This window comes from Myripristis murdjan, chromosome 14 (assembly GCF_902150065.1).
Source record: "Myripristis murdjan chromosome 14, fMyrMur1.1, whole genome shotgun sequence".
NCBI classification, from domain to species: Eukaryota; Metazoa; Chordata; class Actinopteri; order Holocentriformes; family Holocentridae; genus Myripristis; species Myripristis murdjan.
Genome location: NC_043993.1, coordinates 4893252 through 4919871, shown reverse-complemented (window position 1 = coordinate 4919871; position 26620 = coordinate 4893252). Strand labels below are relative to the sequence as shown.

Sequence of the window (26620 nt, the reverse complement as noted above, 5' to 3'; positions counted from 1 at the left end):
CAGTCTCATTGATTTAACTATGCAGCTAGCAAAATTACCTAATCGATAAGCTAGCGTTAGCTTTCATTCAGAACTTACCGTTCTTTGTGCAACTTCAAATGTCGAACGAAGTTGGAAGTTGTTGCATCTCCGTCTGTAATCTTCGATCTGCATGTTTTGCATACAGCAATTCTTTTCTTGTTAACCACCTCGTAGTTTTTATATCCGAACGAAATCTCCTTTGGTATCATTTTGCCAAATGGTGCCAGAGCCCGTCTACGACCTATATTAGAGATTCTCTGATGGCGCGTTGTTTGACAGTTCTTCTTCATTGGTTGTCCTGCAATTTGACTGGATGGATACTGTCGGATCAAACAACGTGGAACTAATTTGATTGGATGTTGTGCCGACAGCACACACGCGCACAAACACACAGACACACACATATACACAGAGGGAGATAGAGCGTTCCTTAATAACATACTTTTTAATCTTTGTGTTTTGGGGAAAGTAGGGAGTCTTTCCAAGTCAAAAGGCTCAAGTCCAAGTGAAGTCACGAGTCCTTGATGTTAAAGTCCAAGTCGAGTTGCAAGTCTCTTTACATTTTGTCAAGTCGAGTCTAAAGTCATCAAATTTATGACTCGAGTCTGACTCGAGTCCAAGTCATATGACTCGAGTCCACACCTCTGCTTAGTCCTATCAGCCATTTTATGAGACTCCACCTTGAAGTATACGACACAGCTCTGGACTGCTGCTGGATAGGGGAGAGTGGGGTAATTTGTGCCAAGGGGCAAGTAGTGCCACCCCTGTTATCTAGAAAACCATAGAAGAAGTTGGTCATGTGACCACATATTTTTGAAGAGGCATCCATTTCACTCACCCTGCAAAGAAGGAAGACACATGGCTTGAGAGGAAAGCACATTTCAGTTCAAAAAACCTTTTTTTGCCCTCCAAAGTAAAATTTCCATGATCAAGGTTTTTTGATTGCTGTGTTTGAACAATTATAGAAAACTTTGAAAACAGTTCACACAGGTTTTAGTACTTTAATAAGCTACACCATGAGTCTATACAGTTAGCATGACGTTAGCTCAAAACAGCTGGGGGATGCATTTTTTTCAAAATGGTGGGCTTGGGGTAATTTGTGCCAAAGGGCCTGGGGTAAGTTGTGCCAGTGGCACAACTTGTGATTATATACTATATATTACTTTATTGTATTTTATTGTAATTGTACATTGTCTTCTTACCTTTGATCACTAAAACTATTCAGATTCAGATGAAGATGATTTGCAGGTGCTCATTTTGGAATTTTTATTTTGTTCTGGGTATGTGTTCATGTGGCGCTAGGCCTCGTTATAGAAAAGTGGCCTGTGATCTTGTTAAAATAATAAATAAATGTTAAATAAATAATTTTGTATTGAATTTGTTTTGCTTTTGTATAGCATTATCATTTGTGAGATTAAAATGATCTGTTTTACTTCAATTATCAATGGCACAATTTACCCCAGTGTATTCTCTCTAATGGCACAATTTACCCCGCACCGGGGGCAAGTTGTGCCACAAAACCACTTTTTTTTTTGAAAGCTATATTTCTCAAACAGTTGATATAAGATCCAAAGTGATTGTTCCCAGGGATGCACAACATCCGAAACTATATGTGCATATTTTAGTTGGAGGCATTACTGTAATCCCCTCGCTTTAAAGGCACTTTAAGTAAAAATTGGCACTACTTACCCCACTCTCCCCTACAAAGGTGCACATCATACAAATACCAGTGATTAAAAAGCTGTCATGTCCGATTCCTGACTGAAAAGCACAATACAAAAGAATAGAATTCAAGAATCAGAAGGCATAGAAGTTCATATTTTAAGGCGTTAGTTTTGGACATTACTATTAGGATCTAGCCTAGGAGGGGAGCTGGGAGCTAACTCGCTAAACTAGCTCAGAGGGTTTCCTTATCATTTCCCATAATTCATTAAGTTGCACAGATATGAAAAGGTGTTTGTTTGTTTGTTCGAGAGACAGGAAGGGCAGGGGAGAGAGAGGGGACGAGCTGCAGCAAACGGCCTGAGGTTGGATTGACACCCAGGATGCTGTGATCAGGACACAACACTTAACATGTGGTGCACCCTCTAAACAGTGTGGTATTTGTGTGAAGCATTTGAAATAAATTACAAAAAAACCCACAAACAATAGTGGTCTAAGTAGAAGTTAATTTGTGGTGGATCTACCTTCAGTGGCCCATGCATCATAGTGACAGACGGAAGGATAAATGTGTTAGACGTGTATTCAAATGCACATGGGGCGTAAATAAGACAACTTTGGAGTCATGAGGTTTACTCTTCACAACATCTTGTAACACACACACACACACACACACACACCCTTGTGCTTAACCTTTAACCCATCAGTGTGGTGAGGTACTTTCCTTGTCGACTGGACGGCCGTCTGACCAGCGTCTGTCTGCGGCACTTTGTTAGGACATGTCACCAGCAGCACACACATACAACACACACAGCATACATCCAGTACACACACACACACACACGCACAAACGCCAATACCTTATCAGGATTTGTGGAACCACACGCACATACACACACAGGCCTACACACACAAACAAAGTCTGTGTGCAAAGAGACAACCAGGCGTCTTATCAGAGTCAGGATACACTCTGAGATGGGACACTCCACACTCAGCCCAGGTTCATCCTCAGAGGTCACACAATAACATCCTACAGGAAACCCTATATTGGAGCCCCCCCCCCCTTCACACACACGCACACACACACACATACACACACACACACACGCATAGACACACAAACACCTTCTCTCGCTCATGTCATCCTCAGAGGTCATTGCATAACATCCTGTAGGAAGGCACTATATTAGCACTTCTCAACACACACACACACACACACACACACGCACACACACACACACTTTCCCCCTCCTATGAAATTTGGGGAGGACAGGGGATATATGGATATTATCATTGCAAACATCCCTCTTGAAGTTCTTGTATTTGAAACTTCCTTCCCTTTTTTTCAGTCGTGCACCTCCCTCATGTTCTTTTTCTCTCTCACATCACAGCAAAACGTCCTGCAAAAAGCTTCTTTTGAACATTTCCTCCCTTCCCTCTGCCTCTTTTTCTGTCTCACACTTTTTCTTTCTTTCTTTCTTTCTTTCTTTCTTTCTTTCTTTCATGTCACCTGATCCATCTCATTTTTCAGAGGTCATAGCAAACATCCTCCTGGAAGGCCCTGGATTGAAAACTTCCTTCCTCCTCAGTCTGTGGTTGATATGAGAACTTTGTCTCTGACCGCAGACCTGAGCTCTGAGGCTGTCGGCGCTGTGCTCGATCCGCTGCCTGGGTGGGAGTGATAAACCACCAGAAGAGAATATGAATATAAGAATAGAAATCACCTGACACAATGTGAGAGCAACAATTGTCACATATACAATATTTAACCCTAATTCTAAATATATATGTATTTTATCGACTAACAACTTGGACTGAAATCCAAAATTTGATCTAGAATTCATCCAACCTTAGACACAAAATTGTTACGGCACCAGAAATATATACATATATCTATATATACAGTACAGGCCAAAAGTTTTGACACACCTTATGCACTTAACAAAAAAAGGTGAAATAACTGAAAACATGTTTTATATTCTAGTTTCTTCAAAATAGCCACCCTTTGCTCTGATTACTGCTTTGCACACTCTTGGCATTCTCTCGATGAGCTTCAAGAGGTAGTCACCTGAAATGCTTTTCACTTCACAGGTGTGCCTTATCAGGGTTAATTAGTGGAATTTCTTGCTTTATCAATGGGGTTGGGACCATCAGTTGTGTTGTGCAGAAGTCAGGTAACTACACAGCCGACAGCCCTATTGGACAACTGTTAAAATTCATATTATGGCAAGAACCAATCAGCTAACTAAAGAAAAACGAGTGGCCATCATTACTTTAAGAAATGAAGGTCAGTCAGTCCGAAAAATTGCAAAAATTTTAAATGTGTCCCCAAGTGGAGTCGCAAAAACCATCAAGCGCTACAACGAAACTGGCACACATGAGGACCGACCCAGGAAAGGAAGACCAAGAGTCACCTCTGCTTCTGAGGACAAGTTCATCCGAGTCACCAGCCTCAGAAATGGCAAGTTAACAGCAGCTCAGATCAGAGACCAGATAAATGCCACACAGAGTTCTAGCAGCAGACCCATCTCTAGAACAACTGTTAAGAGGAGACTGCGCCAATCAGGCCTTCATGGTCAAATAGCTGCTAGGAAACCACTGCTAAGGAGAGGCAACAAGCAGAAGAGATTTGTTTGGGCCAAGAAACACAAGGAATGGACATTAGACCAGTGGAAATCTGTGCTTTGGTCTGATGAGTCCAAATTTGAGATCTTTGATTCCAACCGCCGTGTCTTTGTGAGACGCAGAAAAGGTGAACGGATGGATTCCACATGCCTGGTTCCCACTGTGAAGCATGGAGGAGGAGGTGTGATGGTGTGGGGGTGTTTTGCTGGTGACACTGTTGGGGATTTATTCAAAATTGAGGGCACACTGAACCAGCATGGCTACCACAGCATCATGCAGCGACATGCCATCCCATCCGGGTTGGGTTTAGTTGGACGATCATTTATTTTTCAACAGGACAATGAGCCCAAACACACCTCCAGGCTGTGTAAGGGCTATTTGACCAAGAAGGAGAGTGATGGAGTGCTGCGGCAGATGACCTGGCCTCCACAGTCACCGGACTTGAACCCAATCGAGATGGTTTGGGGTGAGCTGGACCGCAGAGTGAAGGCAAAGGGGCCAACAAGTGCTAAACACCTCTAGGAACTCCTTCAAGACTGTTGGAAAACCATTTCAGGTGACTACCTCTTGAAGCTCATCGAGAGAATGCCAAGAGTGTGCAAAGCAGTAATCAGAGCAAAGGGTGGCTATTTTGAAGAAACTAGAATATAAAACATGTTTTCAGTTATTTCACCTTTTTTTGTTAAGTACATAACTCCACATGTGTTCATTCATAGTTTTGATTCCTTCAGTTAGAATCTACAATGTAAATAGTCATGAAAATAAAGAAAACGCATTGAATGAGAAGGTGTGTCCAAACTTTTGGCCTGTACTGTATATACATACATATATATATATATATATATATATATATATACATACACACACACACACACACACACACACACACACATATATACATACATATATATGTGTGTGTGTGTGTGTGTATATATATACATGTATTTTTTTTTTTTATCCTTTTTGGGGCATTGAAAGGGAGTGTATAAGAGGTGAAGATTTAGGAGTCAGCCTCACACACGATACTAGGGCAATCGACAAAAGCCGATGAAGTAAAATGCAGGCTATGACTAGAGAGGGAAAACTTCCAGATGAAAAAGATGATGCTGAAGATGATGAATGGCTGACATGCTGACCCGAGCCCCTCATACTTCCACTCTGCTGCTTACATGGTAAATGTTTTATGGAGACGCTTGCCTCTCAATGGGTTTAGACAAAACAAGTGGAGGTCAAGCAGCATCTTGATGGCAGACAGATAAGAATGTAAACAGATTCACAGGACCACCATAACTACCGGATATGGGAGCGTAACGTAGGAATTTATGCCATAGTTGAAACAGATGACAAAATGACTGGATGTGCTTTTGAAATCCTCTGGCTGCTCTTAACTTCACATCTCCTTAACAAGACCAAGACAAAGTGACGCAGTGGAAAAACTGTCAGGCAGCTCTGATTTAACTAGTCATTTAGTCTGATATTTATTGTTCAAATATTTGATTTTTCTTCAAACAAGGTTATAAAAATATGCCAGTGAGATAATCCCATTTGATTCCAGCGTAGTTTCACTTGTATCAGGATTTTTTTTATGGGAACAAGTATTAATATGTTGAAACAAGGCAGATCAGCCCTCTAGGATCAAGAACATTCTGGAAACAAGATGATTAGCACTGGAAACAAGTGGAATTAGTTTCTCCTGCTGGCAGATTATTCACTTTATTTGAAGAAAAACAAGATTTTAACACTGAACATGAGACTAAATTACTTGGGAAGATGGAGATTTTTTTTCAGTGTACAAAGAATTGCTCTGGGAAACTCTTGGGACTATCATAAACTGGTGTGAGGATTCTATGCCAGAAGTTAAAATTTAGTGCTTGGCACCCTCTTTGCTTCCAACGCTCTGACCTCAGCAGCCCTAAACAGCATGAGCTTTGCATTGAAAAAAAAAAAAAAAAAAAAAAAAAAAAACGGCAGTCCTGGGAGAGTTTCCTGCTGAGACGGCGGCCTCACTGATTTTGTTCTGGAAAACGGAGGCGGTGGTTGACTTGGAGCCCTCACACCCAGACTCTGTATTTGCATGTTAAATGTCACTGTGGAGAAGCTTCCTCCTGGAGGAGCAGGTCAACCCAACATGAACCTGAGAAATATGGAAAAAATTAGGTCGTGTTTGGAAGAGGGAAATGGGTCAGCTGGATCTCTTTCAAGTGCCAGGAAGACCTGGGACGCCACGACTATCAAAATGAAAACTTTACTTTCATTTTGACAGTCATGGTGTTTCTCGTCCCTCTCAATCAAAGACGTCCATGTGTCTGTCATTCATGAATTCTCTTTTTTTTGCCATCAGATTTTTCTTGATTTTATTTCAAGTGCCAGAATAAACAATACTTAAACAAAAGCTCACATCGTATGGAAAGCAAAAACAGGCAAAGAAAACAGTGAAAAGGAAAAGAAGCTTATGTAAACCAACACACCACCCACTGCAAGCCCCACCAACCCACCCTTACCGACATGAGATGACTACAACAGCGTTTTAGGTTTTTCAGACATGTTACCCAACTGTGCAAGTGATTCGTCAGCCCTGTGTGTGCCAGTGGTCGACAGTCCCACATATGAAACATTTCAACATAAGTTCAAACCCAAACATGAAAAGAAAGAGTTTGGGGAAGTTTCTAGCGGGTAGCAACCAATTTTGCTTTGCTGCTGTCAGCCCAGCTAAAAAAAACTCACTTTTTAGGAAGTGACAGGCGCAAGATTGATACATCATTTAGTAGAAATATAAAAGGTCAGTAAAAAAAATCTTGGAAAGATTGGATGCAGCCATTTTCCAGAAACAGGCGACTGAAGGATGCCAGTGACACAGGTTACAGCTTGGATGAGTCATTCATGACTTTGAGTTTCTGCTGCCTCTTTTGGAACTTGGAGGAAGGGTGGACTCTGACACTGTGGTCTGACATTTTGACTATAGACCTGATTGGCCCACCACAGCGCCCCCACCAGGCCAAGAGAGCCCTAAGTTTCACGCTCAGTATCCCAGACACCGACAGGTCTGATCTGGTGAACCTCTGGAGAGTGACGTGGCTTTACACTGATATCCAGAAACCACAAAAGGCCACCTGATCGGCCACCACAGCGCCACATCCCTGCTCTAAACAGCCTCAGTCTCAGCAGGTGACTGTGTGGCTCATCCAGCTTTTGAACTCTTGCCTCTATTTTCTGACACCAGATGTACTTTGCACATAGTAAAAAAAATGTTTACAACACAGACGTTACACAACAGTCTCCAGAGCCGAGATGACCTGGCTCTCTCCAGCAGCTTGCTGATTAGTGGTGATGTTCTCCACACCCAGGAGCATCATTTTAGAAAAAAAAAGAACCGTGAGGTCGGTCCTGCTCACTATGGACATATGGACACTGACAGATAAAACCATGAACACCATGTGAGAGCAGCGGCAGTCTGCTGCCAGGTCACCGATGGGCAGGGCACACTCAAGCTTGTGTGTCAAAGTGTGTGTTGTGTTTACCTCACTGTACACTGCATAGAACTCCATCATAACAAATAATTTACCCTCATTTTCAGTGTTATATCTTGTTTTTCTTGAATCAAGTGTCATTTTCTTGACCCCAGTGGGCTGATCTGCTTGTTTCAACATATTTATACTTGTTCCCAGAAAAATTCCTGAAACAAGTGAAACGGCATCAGAAACAAGAGGGATCAACTCATCCCAGTGGCAGATTTTCTCAGTGTGATATCTGAATGCTTTAATTTAGTTTATAGTGAACAGGAGACAGAGACAGAGGCTTTGGGTTTCCCTGCAGCCTGGCCTCAAGTTCACAATGTGGGCTGTGTGTTGTATTGTGTTGTGTGTGTGTGTGTGTGTGTGTGTGTGTGTGGTGTGTGTACCGTGCTGTATGTGCATTAGCACCGTGGCAGTGGTGTTTCTAATTAAGCGGCAGCGAGGTGGAGACAGACAGGCTGACGGTCGGTCTGCTGCCTCCGCTGACTGACAGGCTGTAAAGCAGCCAAACAGCCTCCACTTCCTGTTCCTCTGTTTCTTCCAGCTTTTGATCCTTTATTTATCATTTCCTTTCCCCTATTATTGTTATTATTATTATTATTGTTATTACCATGTAAAATTACCTATTATTCTTATTCACCTTGATTTGTTTTTTCCTTAGCTCTCTGTTGTCTTTTCACCTGTCTTTGCTCCTGCAGTTGCTTTACATCCCACTCTGCCGTACTTTTTAAAATTATAATAATAATCCAGCTTTCACCGGCCAGATATGATGCCTGAAACATTTCCACATTGTTCAGCCAGTAAAATCAGTTTTCCTCTGCTGGCCACTTGCCAGCCCAACTGGAGCTGGTAGAGGTTTCTTGTTTGTTTAAGAGCCGTCTCCAGTGGAAGAAATGAACTGTGTTTTTGTTTTTGGACCTTGATCTGATTTTTGGGGTAATTTTACTTCTTTTGCAGGAATATTTTCATTGAACCGTGAAGTAAATGCTTTTGCATTCCAGACTGGCAAGTAAACCCTGGATTTGTACCACAAAGATTTGATTTAACCTCTGTCTCACTGCTGGAAACCAGCATCAGGATATGGGTTTATTATGTTGTTTAATGTTGTTGACTGTTATATTTTTACTATTATTATTATTTATTTTTTGTTTTTTTGGTAAACACAGTGGTTTATGTGGGTTCAACATTTATTTCTCCCACTTCCCGCTGCTTCAGGCTGTTCTGTTTTTTTTTTTTTTTTTTTCTGATTCCAAACCGCTCCATATTTCTCTCCCACGATGCACTGGGAAGAAGATTTGACCAGTTCTTGTGACTCAGGACATCGGCCCACAGGGACATAAAGTTATCAATATGTCACAACTGATCAACGAATATGTGAAAGTACTCATATCTTTTCTACAAGATCAACAGGCATTTTATGAACTTTAAAGAAAAGGTTTTAAAAGTGTTTGTGTTAGTATCTGTAACACAATGGTAAAAAACAAAAAAACATAAAAGCAAGCAAAAAACAAACAAACAAACAAAAAACAACAACAAAATAAAACGAAAAAAATTGCAATGATTCACATTTGAGTGAGAATGGTAATTTTTGCATCAGAATTTTTATTTTCATTTAAAAAAAAATCTCCGTAGTGGTAGTAGTAATAATTTTCTCTCACATTTTAGCTTTTTCAGAAAATTGCAGCTGCTATGATTTGAAAGATGCACTTAGCTAGACTGCAGGTTCAGTAATATTCCAGTTGATGGTTCAGCCAGTCCATGGTTCATGGTTTGCATCCTCTTGCCCTTCCTTCCTCCCTCCTTTCCTCTTTCTGATGCTTCCTCGTCTTCTGTGCTGTCGTTTTCTCTCTCCCTCCCTCTCTCCTTTCCTCTCTCGACCATCTGTCCATCTCTTCACCCGCAGGCACAGCTGGAAACCAACTTTCTGGTAATTTCTGAAATTCATGCGCCTCTTTCGGTCTAAGATTTATGAGCGTTTTGGACGTTGGTTGAGTGTTAATTTATCGGAGCCTGTAGCTGTGAACGAGGCATCTGAAGAATCTCTCGCCGAAGGCAAAAAGTTTTGCTCTGTGGCCAGAAATAATCATCACTTTGCATCGAAGAGGTTCATTCCAAAATAAAACCTGATTTATATAAAATGGTTGCTGACAAGACAGTGACACTCACAATTGAGAATCATTTCATATAGATCTTTTATATTTGTTTTTTAAAAATACTTTGATGGGCATGAGATCCTTTTTTTCATTATGTTTTATTTGAGATATGTAAGCTTGAAGTTGCATTTTGTTCATATTTTTTTCTGCATTTTTTTTAATATATAAAGGCCCAAACCTGCACTAATCCAACATGTCAACCAGCTGTTTTGCATACAGTGATTTAATTTTTTTTTTTTTTTTTTTTTTTTTTTTTATGATAGTGTTCAGTCAAGTCACATGTATTCAGCACTTTACAGAAAAAGGACACACTCTCATATCAAATCCGGATGTGGGATGAGATAATCCCATGCATTTCCAATGTAGTTGCCTTGTTTCAGGATTTTTTTCTGGGAACAAGTATAAATATGTTGAAACAAGGCAGAATAAGGCAGATCAGGATCGAGAGAAGGATCAAGAAAATGACACTTGATTCAAGAAAATGTTGGAAACAAGTGGGATTATCTCATCCCACTGGCAGATATTTTTTACTTGTTTGAAAAAAATAACGACAACCGCATTTTAACTCTGAAGATGAGACTAAATGATCCAAATGACATATCAAGATCTATTTTTTGCAGTCTACAAACTAATAGCGAGAGATAATATGGGACAACATAGCGTTACGTGTTTGTTACAAAGCAGGGACCAAAGTCAGATTTACACAACTGTGCTTGCAAGAATAGGCCATTTTAGATTGAATTTTTGACTCTTTAATCTCCAATCCAAGATGCTTCATCCACTCTGGGCGTCCTGAGCTGAACGTTTCCTTTGGCCCAATGAAGAGCCTTTGGCCACAAAACATCGTCGGTATTAAACCGTTTTTGAAGGAGCCATTAGCGCAGGCTCCATTTCCACCTGAAAGCCAAGAGACTCAGGAAGATAAAGGCAGACTGATAACCAGTAAGGTGTAAGATGTGTGTGTGTGTGTGTGTGTGTGTGTGTGTGTGTGTGTGTGAGGCTGAGGGGTCTGTAACGCTGCACAAAACAACATCCCTGAAGCTATTCCTGTAATCTCTCTCAATTTCCCTCCCTCTCAATCACTCTTTTCTCCTCCCTCCTCAATCAGTGTGCAGAGCTGCAGGGGTCAAACTGAGGAGCCACATCAAAGAGACCCGTGTTATCAGCCCTGCAAGCCCAGCTCTGCTCCGTGTGTGTGTGTGTGTGTGTGTGTGTGTGTGTTTGTGTGTGTGTGTGAAAGAGAGAGAAAGAGATAGAAGCAGCGAGAGGGTATATGTGCGTTTATATGTGAGCCTGTGTTTGCTGGACGTGTGTGTACTGTTTCTGTGGATATGTGTGTGAAGTGTGCCTCAGTGTGTATTCATGTTTGTATGCATTTATTTACCCCTCTCTCTCTCTCTCTCTCTCTGTGTGTGTGTGTGTGTGTGTGTGTGTGTGTGTGTGTGTGTGTGTGTGTGTGTGTGAGTGTGAGTGAGTGGACATACCATAGCTTATCTCTGTGGGTTGCAGGCCTCCTCCTGCTTTACTTCTCACACCGCTGCCAGAGACAAATGTTCCTCAGCCTCTTTTATCAGTCGATGCTGCGATGCAACCGAACCAGACCGACACAGAGGCTTCCACTATGAAATACTGAAAAAAAACTTTTTCCATCTTGTTAGTTAATTTTCCATGTCACAGTATTCATCTTTTTTTTCTTTTCTTTTTTTTTTTTTTTTTTAATATGTCTATACATATCAAAATCCCATCACTTCTTCATACTTGGGAACAGTGCATCTTAAATGGTGATGTCATGAGGAAGTATAGTTGTGAACGAATTTAATTTGATAAAAATATTACTGTTTTGATCCATCCTGTCACTCCAGTCAAAAAGCCTAAAGCTGCCTTTCTCTTCCTAATTGATCACCCACTGGTCTGCACTGCTGAAAGATGCTTCTCTCTGTGCTACTGCTAATGCTTCATATTGTATGAGACGGAAGGTAGATGTATAGGAAGAAAATTTAATCTACAGATGTATGTCCACAGACACGAATGGTCATTTTTTTCAGTTTTCATTTTTTTTTTTTTTTTTTTTTTACAATCAGCACGACTTTAAAAGTAATGTATTTCAGTTATCGTGTATTTTGTGCCTGTACCACATGCCGTGAGGTAGTATAAGAAGCCACAATGTCCACATAAGGAGAAAGGCGGGGCGATGGATGGATCAGTCAACACGACTTTCACAACCCGGGTTCGAGTCTGAGGCACGGCCAGTGTTTGTTTTCATAGAGACCATGTCCAGATTCTGGTTTTGGTGTCTAAACCGAACTTTACCCACTTGGATATATGAAGAGCTCATTTGCAAAAACAGATATCTCCATTTGAATTCATTACACCTTTTTAAACTTTTTTATAATTTATTAAAATGTACTTTATATTTATTTCTATTTTTATATGTTTATTTAGCCTGGCATAATTTTTATTATCCTAAATCATGCTTTGTGTGTGTGTGTGTGTAAATGTGTGTGTGTACAACAAGCAGTATCAGTGAAAAAGGCGTATTCATTTTAAGAATGGCTTTTATCTTTATGGTTGTTATATTTTTATGTTTTTACACTTTTTATGTTTTATGTTTTTACATTTTTATGTATTTGTTTTTGTATTTGTTTTTTTATGTTTTTATGTTCTATGTTCTGATGTCTTTTATGCCTATGTCCAGCACTTTGGTCAACCTGGTTGTTTTAAGTGTGCTTTATAAATAAATTTGGATTGGATTGGATTGGATCTGTTTTTGCAAATGAACTCTTCATATGTTTCTGTTGACTGAAGCCACTAAAATCTAGCCCCATCTAGAAGCAGTTTTAGCCACTTCAGGTAAAGAAAAAATTGTGTTCATGTCCATATGCGTGAAAAACAATGGACATGAATCTGTAGATGAAATTTTGTGACTATTGCACAAACTCTGCATGCTGTGACCACGTCATGGCGGCTGTATTGCAGTTCAAAGCTACATTAAGCAATTTTTAGCAGCAAAATGGCTCCTTGTGATGCACGAGTTGTCACTGCAGGTCATTTTCTACCATACAGCTTATACCCAGCCTGATGTTACTGCCTGGTTTGAGCTTTCTGAAGTCCAACCCCAAACAAAACATATTTTTGTATTTGTAGGACAAACTAAAATATTGGCTGGCAACAAGCTCTTCATGTGGGAATTACACTGATGCCTGTTAGACTTGCGCAAAAAAACAACAACTTCACACTGAAAGATGAGCAAAATAGATGGCCAGTGCAAAGGCAGTAACCTCACACACACACACACACACACACACACACACACACACACTCTCACTCTGCTGCACGTCATGTGCCTCCCACTCTCCTCCTCGGAAGTGAAGTCTTTATCAGCTTAGATATGAGACTGTGGCAGAATCCAGACTCAAACACACACACACACACACACACACACACGCACACACACATACACACACCATCCAGGAGACTGTCCAGACTCATCGGGGCGGCCAAAGTCTCGGGTCTTGAACCTGTTCACACTGCAGATAATCTGACCGATTGTCAGGAGGTCAGACAGAAGAAAACAATCCGCTAACACTGAAATGTTGTTCTCACTTCTGCTGTGAAATCAGGGTGAGGACACACGGCCAAGAAGGCAAAGGCAGAAGCAACCGATTTACTCAGGCCACTGTAATTCAATAGCATTTTTGTGTATTTGTAATTTTTGAGTGGTTTTAAGTCAGCAATTTCACTTCCATAATGGTTCTTTTGCTGAAATATTACACTTTGCTTTATTTTAACAGACTGTGTCCCTCCGTAAGCATCAGAAAGCGAGGCAACATTAAACTGCCAGACTGTGTTTCTATTCCCAGTGAACACTCTGCGGACAAGAGCAGCCGTCATTTTGTCACTTTAATTTTGCCATTTCTCCTTTTTCCACTTCAAAACGATTTAGTCGGAACCCTGGTCCTTTTAGAATCACGTGGAAAAGTTCACATGGAGCGCTGTTCTCTTGCCTAAAAACGAACTCAACAACTTTTACTATCACTAAATTTTAAATCACACACTTTACTGAAGCACGTCTTTTTTTTTTTTTTTTTTTTTTTTTACTGAAGTAAAACATCACCACAGTACTTCTGTTTTAAAAATAATTCCATGATGTCATAAGATGTTTTTAACATTCTTGCTGGTGAAAAGTAACAATTGTTCTATACACACAGATGTAGAAGAATGACATGTCATTTTTTGTCAATTTGTATTATTCTTCCCACCACTGAAGGGGAGACGCATTTCATGGGAAACAAGTTTTAGCACCATGAGGGCACCCTGAGCGTCTCCCTCATCCACCCTGCCCCCACCTCCTCTGATAAGCCTGCCCACCAAAAGGTCCCCCTGTGGTGATACTGAGTGGGAAGCTCAGGGCCCTGTTGGCCTGGTGGTGGCGCTGTCGTGGACCAATCAGGCTTTTAAATTCAAAATACTGGACCTCCAGTGTCAAAATCCACTGTTTCCCAAAGTGTGATCCAAAACAGGCTGCAGAGGCTCAGGGGTCACGCAGGAAGAACCTATGTGCCTTTACAGAAACACCCGTGTCTTGTGGTGCCATAAATCCTATTTTTATACTTAACAGTGGTTTTCATTGTGTGTCATAACTACCTCCAGGATGCCAGTTTGTACAGACTAGTTTATTGTCATATTTGTCATGTGCACTGGAGCCACATGCAGCTACACAATGAAATCCTTGTACCAAGATTCTCTTTTTCAAAGACACACAGACACCTCATCACTTCACTGCATGTTGCACCTTGTATGAGTGCATAGGTGACCAATACAAACTTGATTTGATGTTAAATAATTGTGATGTTCACATGTGAGTGGTGAAAGTTTACCTTTTCAAAACGCAGGCAGACTGACTGCAGCAAACGCATCACAGCCACACTTGGTCCTGATTGGCTCTCCTCACTAAAGAGTTCCTGAAAGCCAACGAATCAGGCGTCCACTCAGCAGGTTCACCTCATTTCTGGTGGAGGAGCTGCTGCTGTCAGCCAATCAGAGTCCAGCCCTGTGAGGACGTCAAATAAACCGCATTCATTACTCTTCACTATAGTACTCTGAAAACTAAAAAAAAGTCTTCATTCCTGTTATTCCAGAGGGAATAAACCGTTTTGTGTTCACTTGTCTGCTCATCTCTATAATCTTTATAATCTGCTTTATAGTCTGCTACTTCTCACACGTCTGACCAAAGTTCAGTGAACAGCGTCTGTCATGTTATTCCAAGTTGGTGTGACTAAATGTCATATGATTTTTTATATTACAGGGAAATTACCACAAATTGTACTATCAAGGGGTAATATAGTTTATTACTCACTTTGGATGAATTTGTTTGTACCTATTGCGAGGGATGAGAAGAATGTAGATTTTTTTTTTTTTTTTTTTTAAAGTTGAGTTGTTGAAATTTGACAAGCAGCTGATTAAACTGATGTCTATTTCACTTCCTGCTTGGATTGTAAGAGGTGTAAGAGGACTTTTAGAGAGTGTGTACCTAAGGACACCTGGGACATTTCATGCTCTGTTAGCTCTGTATGGAGTAGAGAGAGAGAGAGAGAGAGAAATGGGTGAGAGAGATAAACAGAAAGAGAGAGAGAGAAAGAGGCATGGAGAGCGTTCCTATACATATATTTGGTACAGGTACATAAATAGGTGTATATATCTGTCCATTAGACACTGCAGACCCAATAACCCACCACTGCACTCTAGGAACCATAAACTGCATCAATCAATGGCATTTAAAGCCAATATGGTTTTATCATTTGATTGAAGTCAGACGTCAGGATGCTCTGTACATGTCAGGTAAAAATTGAGCTACAAACTCAGACTTGACCAAAGTTGGCCGTTGCAAGTTTGCATAACGCTGAAGGCAATGGTTTCTCTTTTCTCTTGGATAGAGAGGTGCTGGTGGGCTGATTTTTTTCCTAGGAAAACGGTGTTACATCTCACGCAGTCATTTCATGCAGCTGCCATCCTAGGAAATGAAAATTGCTGCCAGTGATTAGCTTAGCCAGGGAGGAAGGGACAACTTTGAATGTTGTGATTACAAACCGCAACCAACAAATCATACTTGTTCTGACTTTAAGGGACCATGGACGTCTGTTCCATCCATCATCCTTTACGCAGCAGACTGACTTTGGCGGAGAACCTGAGCAGTGACGTCACCTGCAAACCAAGCAGCCTGAGCAGCGCTGGTTATCACAGCTCTGAAACTCAGAAACAGATAAAGGTAGTGAAAGCCCCGACGTTCAGACTCCCTCAGAGCGATAAGGCAGACGGCACGAGAGGCCACAACAACACACAGTACACTCCCACTGGGAGGAGGCCTCGAACTTTTTAATGTTCTGGACCTTGAAGTTGTTATGACTGTCAATATTTACCAAGGTGATTGAATGCACTGATTTAAACAAAAAATATTGATTCAGATTATTGTTTGGTGTTATTGGGCAAAAATGATGACAGTACGGCAGTGGTGGACAGAGTACGCCAAACTGCTCCTCTGGCAGAAGTAGAAGTACTGTTCCTCTGCTGGTATATGACTGCAGTAGAAGTAGAAGTAGTGCAGTAAAAATCTACTGCAGTAAAAGTTAAAAGTGTATCATTTCAAATGTCTTGGCGGTAAAAGTGACTGAGTTCTTTTTTCAGAAAAGTAACTGCATATTACTGATCTTTGTGTGATCGTTTCCATGCAGTTAGAATGATGGTTGGAATGGTAGTTGAGATGTAATTCTCATTATCAGGCCAGCTCACTGTTATTTGTCCTCGTTTTTCCACACTTATTCCACATATTTGGCCAGTTGAGTCTACATGGTCCTCGATTCCATTGACCATCTGCAGTTTTTCATGCTGCAGCTTTTATTGTGAAATTTGGAAATGACAAAAAAATAGAACCAGCAAAGCAGAGGCAGGTTCCTCTTCTCATCTTTGCTGACTGAACTTTTATTGTGAAACGTTCCACAATCTGTCATTGATCATTTGTTTTCTGTAATGGATATAATTTAAAATGTACCAAAATACAAAACTCAAGCAAAAAATGGAATTGTGTAAAAGTAAAAGACTGACTTTAGAAAATACTCAAAAAGTACACAAAAAAACTGCTCAATTACAGTAACATGAGGAAATGTTATTTATTACTTCCACCTCTGAGTTATAGAATTTTTTTTTTTTTTTTTCACAAGAGTTTTAGCAAAAGTTTGCACTGGAATAGTTGTTTTGTTGGATTAGGCTGGAAAGAGAGCAAAAGTAGTGGAGTGCAACAGACATCTTCATCGTTCAGAGAGAGAGAGGAAGACAGACAGATGGGGGGGCAGGGGCAGAGAGACAGACAGGAAGAAGAGGGATACGTCTACAGAGAGAAAGGAGAGACAGACAGGAATCAGTCAAGTGTAACAAATATCTTCATCCTGTTGTGAGAAAGAAAGCAGGGAGAGTGGGAGGGAGGGGCGGCGGGACGTGGAGAGAAAGACAGGATAAGAAAAGAGATAAACAAGAGAAAGACTGACAGCAAGGGAGCGAAATGGAGAGAGAGGAGCAGAACAAAAAGCACATTGAGAGGAGTGTCAGTCAGCGGAGGTGAATGGAGGACTGAGGAGGAAAGGGAGGGAGAAACTCCCGCCGTCTGGAAGCGCCGAGAGGAAGCGGGACTCAATCAGACTCTGTCAAGGTCAGTTTGAAATGAATGGGCCTCTCCACCTGGCTCCTTTTCTCTGACAGGATGCATGCTGGGACAGCAGCCGCTCACTGGGAAACAAATAAGACTTGTATGGAGGAGCCGAATCCCAAAATGACATTCCAACAGGGAAAATCACAACAGGAAGTTTAGGATTCAGCACCTCCAAAAACTGATAAAGGTGCTCTCCATCATGTGTTTTCATTTTTTAATTTAGCGCTTCAGTCTTTTGGTATTTTCACTTATTTATTTATTTTTGTGGTGGTGGATATGTCATTTTCCATTTTCCAACCAGCTTCTTCATATCAGTTCATTCATACATTCCCGCTGAGGGTCACTGGGGGCTGGAGCCCTTCCCAGCATTCACTGGGCTGGAGGCAGGTTAACATGCTGGACAGATTGTGACAGACAGACAGACAGACAGACAGACAGACAGACAGACACACACACACACACACACACACACACACACACACATCTTAACATACACCTCTGGTGCAACTCAGACACATCATCAGTGATGTATTCTGGGATCACTGGGTGTTTCGGGTCTCACAACATCATACGCCCTCCCCCAGGCTGGCCCTGGCTTGTGTCTGAGTAGCTTGTGTAGTCCACAGATCACCCCACTTGATCCAAAGCCATCTTGACGCCTTTTCAGCAGCATCCGTGATGTCCTTGATGGCTTTTCTGATGTGCAGTCCCTTCACTCCAAGCATCTTGAGGGGCCTGATAAGTGCCTGGCTGGCAAATCCTCTGCACCCCACCTCGATGGGGTTGCACCGTGTCCTCTACCCCCTGCTTCGGCATTCGCCTGCCAGCTCCTCATACTTTGCCCTCTTCCTCTCAAAGGCCTCCTCCATCTGGTCTTCCCAGGGAAACAGTCAACTTCAGCAGGACCACTTGCTGTGATGTTTCCGACACCAGGACAATGCCCGGCCTGAGTGTGGACACTGCGATGTTCTCTGGGAATTTGGGCTGTCTCCCTAGGTCAACCTTCAGCTGCCAGTCTCGTGCTGTTGCGAGCAGCCCCCCTGGTTGATTCAGGCGGTGGTGTGGCTTCTCCCCAGCTTTAACAAAGGCGATGTTCTGCCTTGCTGGTTGCTGATGCCTGCTGCTAGAGATCCCAGTGCTGATGACCTCCGCAATGACCTTCAGCACTTGGTCATGGTGCCAACGGTAGCACCCATCTCCCAGTGCTCTTGGACAACAGCTCAAGATGTGCTCCAGCGATCCTCCTTTATGGCAGAGAGGGCACAGTGGAGTGTCAGCCAGGCCCCAGTGGAAGAGGTTGGATGGGCTAGGGGGGATGTCATAGATGGACTGCACCAGGAACTTGATCCAGTGTGGCTCAGACTTCCACAGCTCTGTCCACGATATCTTCCGGTCTGCTGCCTGCTCCCATCTGGTCCACGCCCCCTGCTGCCACATCCCTACTGTCCTACTGCAGCAGGCTTCCTCCACCCCTGCTTGGACCTCCTCTTGGATCAGCTGGTGCCTTTCCTTTCCCTGGGCCTTGTTGAAGTGAGGTCTTGGATTGCTCCCGAGCCCTGCCCGTCCAGATGCCACTGCCCCTAACAGCTCACTGTGTCGCAGCCGTGCCTCAGCCTGGTTGACTGCCTCTTGAGCCTTCCACTTCCTGCCGGTTCTGACTTCAATGCCTGCCAAGGAGACCTTGATGTCACTGGAGTCTCTGTACAGTAGCACCTCTCTTGCTTGGGTCACCATAAACTCCTCCATCAGGCTACTGAAGGGCAGTTTCAGCTTGTTCTTCCTCCCGTACAAGGCAGTGCTAATGAGGCTTCGTGGTAGGCCCAGCCACTTCTGCAGGGAACTGTTGGCTTTCCTCTCAAAGCTCTTGACAGTGGTGATTGGCATGCCATAGACCAGCAGTGACCAAAGCAGTTGGGGCAAGATGCCGTGCTGGTAAATCCAGGCTTTAAACTTGCCTGGCAGTCCTGACTTGTCCACTGCTGTCAGCCAGGTTCCCAACTGGTCGGTGGTTGCTTGGAGGGCTCCGGTGTCTTTCAGGGTGCAGTCATAGATCTTGCCCAGACTCTTAACTGGCTTCTCTCCAACAGATGGTATCTGGATGCCTCCTAGTGAGAAGCGGAACTGGACTGTAACCTTCCCTTTCTTCACCACCAGGGATCTGGACTTGAAGTCCATCCGGGCCCAGTTGATGAGACGCTCAAGCTCTTGTAGGATCCATCTTCAACCCAGAACTGATGCTGTGGTCACCGTCAGATCATCCATAAATACTCTGATGAGGGGATTTTTTTTAAATATTTTGCCCTCAACACTGCCCTCAACACTGAGGAGCGAGATGACTCTGAACTGCTCGATGGTACTTGAGCTCTCCTCCTTCAGAATCCAGACGCCCGCTGCATGTGATAACGTGCCACTGCTGCGCCACCTTCCCCCTCCTCCAGATGACCTTAACATAACCAGCTGATATTTGGTCTTTCATAATGTTTAAAAGTAGCTGTGTTTCTCCTTCCCACCAGAAATGTTGGCTTTTATTTTGTGAATGCAACTCTACCCCAGCCCTGCAAACTGTTGGCTCGTTGGTTTGTTTACAACACACAGCTGACTGTAAACAGGCGAGAGGCCGCGTGTCATGCAGTAAAAACCCCAACTGAGACACATAGTCCACTGTACACATGACAGAGAACACTGAAGAACCTGAATAACATCATCATATCCCACATCTTATTAAAGGCCTTATTATCAAAATCCAAACAGAATTTGCTTGTTTCCATGGCCCGTATCAAATTAGGAATATTGTCTGAATATTCTGAATAATGGTGGGAAATGAGTGTGTGATGCCATATGGAGAGGGCTTTCGGGGGATATGTGAAGAAACCAGTCAAACAGCAGAAACAACAGATTTAAGTGAGTTGAAAAACACAAAAATAAAAAGAGGGGATGAAAAACCTCTGAAGGGGATATAGAGTTCTGAAAAATCATCATCATCATTATTATTATTCATTCCTAAAGAAAAATCACATCCTTTCCTCTTGCCTGTGTCTCCTCCTCCTCCATCTTCTTCATTTGCCTCTCAGCTTCGTCCAGCCACACAGTCTGATACAGCTGACTGCAATGATTTGCCATTTAAACTGTGTGTGTGTGTGTGTGTGTGTGTGTGTGTGTGTGTGTGTGTGTGTGTGTGTGTGTGTGTGTGTGTGTGTTCATAGTGGCAGGATACATACAGTATTTGTGTTTAAGTGCAATGTGACAGCAGTTGTGAAGAGTCACATTATGAAATTATATAATTACACATCTTTGAAAAAATGAGCATGAACTCTGCTGGAGTGCTTCCTGCCAAGAAAATCAAGGTTTGAACATTTCAAAGGACACAATGACTCTATCTGAACCAGTCAAACGTTAGCTGTAGCCACTTTCTTTTCCTAGTGTTAACTTAACTTTCGTTAGCAATGTTGTTATGGTTAGGAAAGGTCATAGTTAAAGTTAGGAAAGGCCTTGTCGTCATGGTTAAGGTGGGGAAACTTAACGTTCGCCAACATTAACTGGCTCACATTAGCGACTTAAACACAAACACAGCTTGTGTTTGACCCAGAACTTGGTGTCAGGTCTGTGGACTGAAGGTCCATGTGGATTACGCTCCACCACCCAAACCGCCTCCTGACATGACTAACGGCCATATCACATCACAGTGTGTCAGCTCCAAGGTCCTATTTGATTGGTTAAGACAGACTGATGACAGGAATAGATGACAACAGCTTCTGACCCAGTAGAACAGTGGTTCTCAAATGGGGGTACACATACCCCTAGGGGTGCATTGGAGTACTGCAAGGGGTACATGAGATTTTAAAAAAATATCAGTCTAAATAAAATAATCCTATATGTTCAATAAAAAATGTAAATATATGTTTGATAAACCACATTTTATATTTTGAGTTTTGCCTCCAGGTTTCCTGAAGGTGTCAAATGTGTGTTTGTTTTTTAAATCTGCTGCTGTGGTCGTCGAGCAAGGATATTGGTCAGTGTGACCGGGAAGACAAAAATCCAGAAAATGTGTTAGTAGTTGAACCGTAGCAGCGATGCAGCTGAAAACAAGGAGAGCGAAGAGAAAAAGAAGCAGAAACAGAAACAACAAAATCTCCTCAGTATCAGGTTGTTGACATACTGATGCAGCTGGGTTGGACCTCATTACATAGGCATATTTTCTCCACCATTTCTTTTTTTGTGCTGGTCAAGGGGTACTTGGCTGAAAAAATATTTCAAAGGGGGTATATTATTGAAAAAAGTTTGGGAACCACTGTAATAACCCATGCATGTGGGGTTGATTACGACAGATGTGCCCACAGCACCCAGCAGTCAAACTGGGCTCCGTGGGCACAGTGGAGTTGAACAGGTTAAGAACATAAGCTAAAAATTTGAGATATAAAAGGTAAACAGGAGCGGGAGACTGTGAGTGTGTGTGTGTGTGTGTGTGTGTGTGTGTGTGTGTGTGTGTTGTGATAGGACCCAATTCCAGAGCAAATCGCCTGCTGTCGGTCTGCCTCCGTCCTCTCAACCAGCACCAAGAGCCATTTCACAGGTAATTAATGGACATAATGAGTGTAATTGGAGGGGAACAGGAGACCGTGTGTTGCTCAGAGAAATCCATGCATGACTGCTGCTGCACCACCAGCACACAGCCAGGCAGCAGGCGACGAGTCCGGGTAGAGTTTTTAGCTGAGTTTTGGGTGGATGTCACCACTACATGGTCAACAAACTTCAGTACACAACAGTAACAGATCTGTAGTGAAAAAAAAAATCTGGATCTCAGACGTGCAAAGCTGTTTTTGACCTTAGATATTACACTGACTCCCTCAAACTTGTCCCTGTTTAAACACCTTTACACTGCTAGGCTTTTTTTTTTTGCCTCTCCAACATGACAGTTTGTGTCTTCTGCTTTGTTTTGCTTTGATTTATTTGTTTCAAACTGTGTTGCATCATTTGACTGCTGGGTAGTTAGCTCTATGTGGCCTTGCCTCACTGTAAAGTCTTGTGACGAGCTGTAGATATAAAAACCCAAGCCTTATATTCATTCAAATATAGGTTTGTACATTTTTAAGTCTGATCTCTAAGCTAAACTTAAGATGGCGATCACACCATCAGGGGCTCTCTATAGGTACTTGTCAAATGCGTCCATGTTTCTTTCAGAACTTTTCTCAGAAGTTTCTGATGTCCAAGTACAGTTGTCCCTTGCTATAACGCGGTTCACCTTTCGTGGCCTCGCAGTTTCGCGGATTTTTTTAGTGCAATTTTGCATGCTTTTTTTTTTTTTTAACAGCGCATTGTGTTCTGCGTCCTGATTGGCTAAGGGAGAGCCTGCGCATTGTGTTCTGCGTCCTGATTGGCTAAGGGACTGTAGACCATTGTCAATCAATCTCCTCCGTGCCGTGTCTCCTGCACAGTACAGAATGCGTTCATTCTATAATACTGGACTTCTTTTTCTACGAAGGTTTGAACTTTGAGAGTTTAAACAAGAGAGAAAAGAGAGAAAATGTTAATGCCTGTCTGAGAAAAGTGTATAAAGTGTGTAGTGAGGGGTTTTACAGCCTTAAAACATCTAGGATAATTGTAAAAAATAAAGCTGACTATTTAGTGGATTTCGCCTATTGCGGCTTATTTTTAGAACGTAACCCCCGTGATAAACGAGGGACCACTGTACAATGGAACGCACCTGATTCGATTCTTTGATTGATCAGGTTACAGTGAAGAGGCCTTGATGAGTGCAGCGCTTCAAGCTCCGACTTGAACCAAGATCAGCTGGAGCTCTCTCAGGATGTGTGATCAACCACACTGCTTCAAAACCATAGAAATCAATGGGAATTACACCGCTACCGCTTCCTCCACAGCTTGCCATTGCGATTGCTGCCTAACTCTTTTTCTAAACTAAAGCTAATTCGAACTGTTGTGTTTTGATGACTTTGATGAAATTGGGGCAGAGTGAAACGCTCCCTCTGCCAGGGAAGACTGTTGTTTCAATCTTGTTGTAAAATATTGAGTTCTCCTATAATTAACAAAATGGTTTGCGGACAGGGAAAATGTGGGTAAATTTCAGTAAATGGACCAAACATCCAAAATCACTTGGATGCTGCTTTAACCATGAACCCAGGTCCTGACCTTATTTAACCGAATGAAAAGGTCAGACAAAAATTCAGAAAAAAACATTCAGATTCCTTGGGCTTAAAACTCCAGCTGGTTCTCACACTGATAGGAGTACAGCAACACACGCACACACACACACACAAACACACACACACACAGACACACATTTCCTAATCACCCTGCTGTATGTGCAGGATTTTCCCTGGCTGCGTGTCCGTCACACACAGGTCTGGAATCAGTTACGCTGCCACACTTCCACAAACCAGCAGAGGACAGATGAGTGGCTCCGCTGAGCTGCACGGTTCACCAGCAGGCCGGGAGTCAAACTGCTTCCATACACCGATGGAGACTGAGATTCAGCTCAAAAAAAATTGTTCTTCTGTTTGGAAAGCCTGCTTTGATTGTTTACTTCAGTTCTTTGTTGTTCTTATATGTATTTTTTATGTTTTATGTTGCATGTTTTAATCAAGCCTGTCTGTTCCCTGAAGAGCAGACTGAGGCAGTGGCTCTTTCTGCTCTGTTGATGTTAAGATGTTTAATGTGTTGAGAGGTTGAAAGTGCCAGCATTGTTGCATTTTGTGTTTCTCAAATTAAAGGCTGCAAGCAACAAGCTCTACTTTGTCTCTCATTAAACTTGTCAGTGACAAAGATAATAAAAGACTTTGTTTTGCGTTGTGGGGGATTTACGCCCTTTCATGTTTGTGCAGACTTGTGAGAGAAAATCTAGAGAAAGTCCAATCTGCAGAAGTCACTGATTATTTGACCGTTTGCAGTCTTTCTATTAACTTCCATTCCTTCTGTTGTTGTGTCACTGACAGACTGAGGGCCCTATCTTGTGCCACCCGCTATCCGCTGCCACTACCCGCTACCCGCAAATTGCGGATTTAGGAACTTCCGCTATCCCTAAACGGTATCTTGCGCCACCCGCTACCCGCTATCCGTTATGCTGACTCCGTCTTTGCGCCTGGAGGTGTGTCCGTGGGTGTGTTTCATGCGCTATCCCTAAAGTTGCTATCTTGCGCACACACTTTAGGGGAAGTGGATAGCGGGTGGTCCTGACCACCCGCTATAAGTTTGGGCTGTTATGAGAGCGCGCCCAGGCGGCTTCAATGCGCGCCCCGACGGAGCCTCACCACGCACACGGTCGGACTGATACCGGGACGCCGCCGGAATGGACTGAGTATATTACTCATATAGACTGTTTAGAGGAAAGACTGTTTTAATTGGACACTTACGCCAGCACGTTTTATTGTTTTATCATAAGCCAGCAGCTGTGCTATATTTTTATTCTTAATATTTTATTTGCCCAATCTACCTTGTCAATAAATTAGTTTACACATAGTTCCACCTCTGCCTCTTGTGTGTCTGTGGTGTGGCCCGGGGATTTTACTCAATCAGTACAACCTTGTGACACGTCCACTTGGACACATGTGGCTCCACCTCCCGAATTAACTCGCCTATAATATAATATATAATATGTATATAAAGCCAACTTGCTTTAGCCTCAGTAGAAGCCCTGAGAAAATCTACCTCCCTCTCTCCATCGCGGGTTTAGGATTTGGGATTTAGGATAGCGCATCCTGCCCTTAAAGGCAATGGCACCTGGCACACTGATTGGTTTAACTGGCGTAACGCCCAAAACACGCCTATGCATAATATAGCGGGTAGCGCAGGTGTTTTGCGGATAGCGGAGGTGCACAAGATAGCAACTTTTACGGGGGAACGGCTCTTGCGCAACCCTAAATCCGCAAATAACGGGTTTAGGGAGTCTGGCGCAAGATAGGGCCCTTAGTGTCAGACAGGCTCGTAGTGTCAGACTGCTGCAACAACATCTAAACTACACTCATGTAAGAAAAACTCCAGCATTGTTGTTCAACTTGTGTGATCTGTGGTAAATATCAGAGTTGTGCGGCTCAGCAAACTCTGAGAGTGTGTCTTATGTTGATGTGCTGCCATCTTCAGTGTTTCAGATTTGCCTTGGGTAAACTGATGGGCTGTGTCTCTGTTTATAGTCTCTGGCTAGTCTCACAGAATTACATGACATGAACATTATTTTCTAAACAACGCATTATGGAATATGGAAAAATTACATGTCAAGCCAGGTAGGACTGTTAGGTGTTTAGGACACACAAATTACCAGCAGGCCAGTAGAAAGAGCACAAAGGTCTGCGTTAGGAGGTAGGTGGGGTGGTGGACCAACATGACTTTCACTCAGTCAACTTGACTTTGAATCCTCTTCAAGACAAGACCAGTGTTTCTTGATCACATTTGCGTGCTAAAATTAGCTTGCTAACATCAACCATGATCTTTCCCTAACCTTAACCAAGTAGTTTTAGTGCCTAAAGCTAACCAGACTCCTGTGTAAAGTTAATGTTAGCCTCACTGTTCATGGTAATTCAACTAATGTGGGACTGATTATGTTAAAATTCCGTGTTAGTTTGTGTGTGTGTGTATGTGTGTGTGTGTGTGTGTGTGTGTGTGTGTTCTGACATGACAGAAAGGTCCTGTAGCTGTCAGCCTTCATTCTCCCAGAGGGCCAGTCAGTTGAACCACAGCTGTGAGTCTATCCACTCTGCTGACAGCACATCACTCACATGCACACACACACATACACACCTGTCACACACGTGTGTTTACCTAAAGGTTTGAAAATGTGTGTGTGTGTGTGTGTGTGTGTGTGTGTGTGTGTATGTATACACAGTCCAGTACAAGATCTCTGCAAACTACAACCTTAATAATAAATATAAAATTATATTGTAAACAAAAACTGAACACTATAAATTTTCTTAAAACTGAACTGCATTCGTGTGGATGTGTGTGTG

General features: G+C 42.5%; 1 pseudogene; it reads right to left on the bottom strand.

Moving 5' to 3' along the window:
- Positions 1–18235: 18235 nt before the first annotated feature.
- On the bottom strand, positions 18236–20120 carry LOC115371583 (uncharacterized; annotated as a pseudogene).
- Between the last annotated feature and the right edge of the window lie 6500 nt (positions 20121–26620).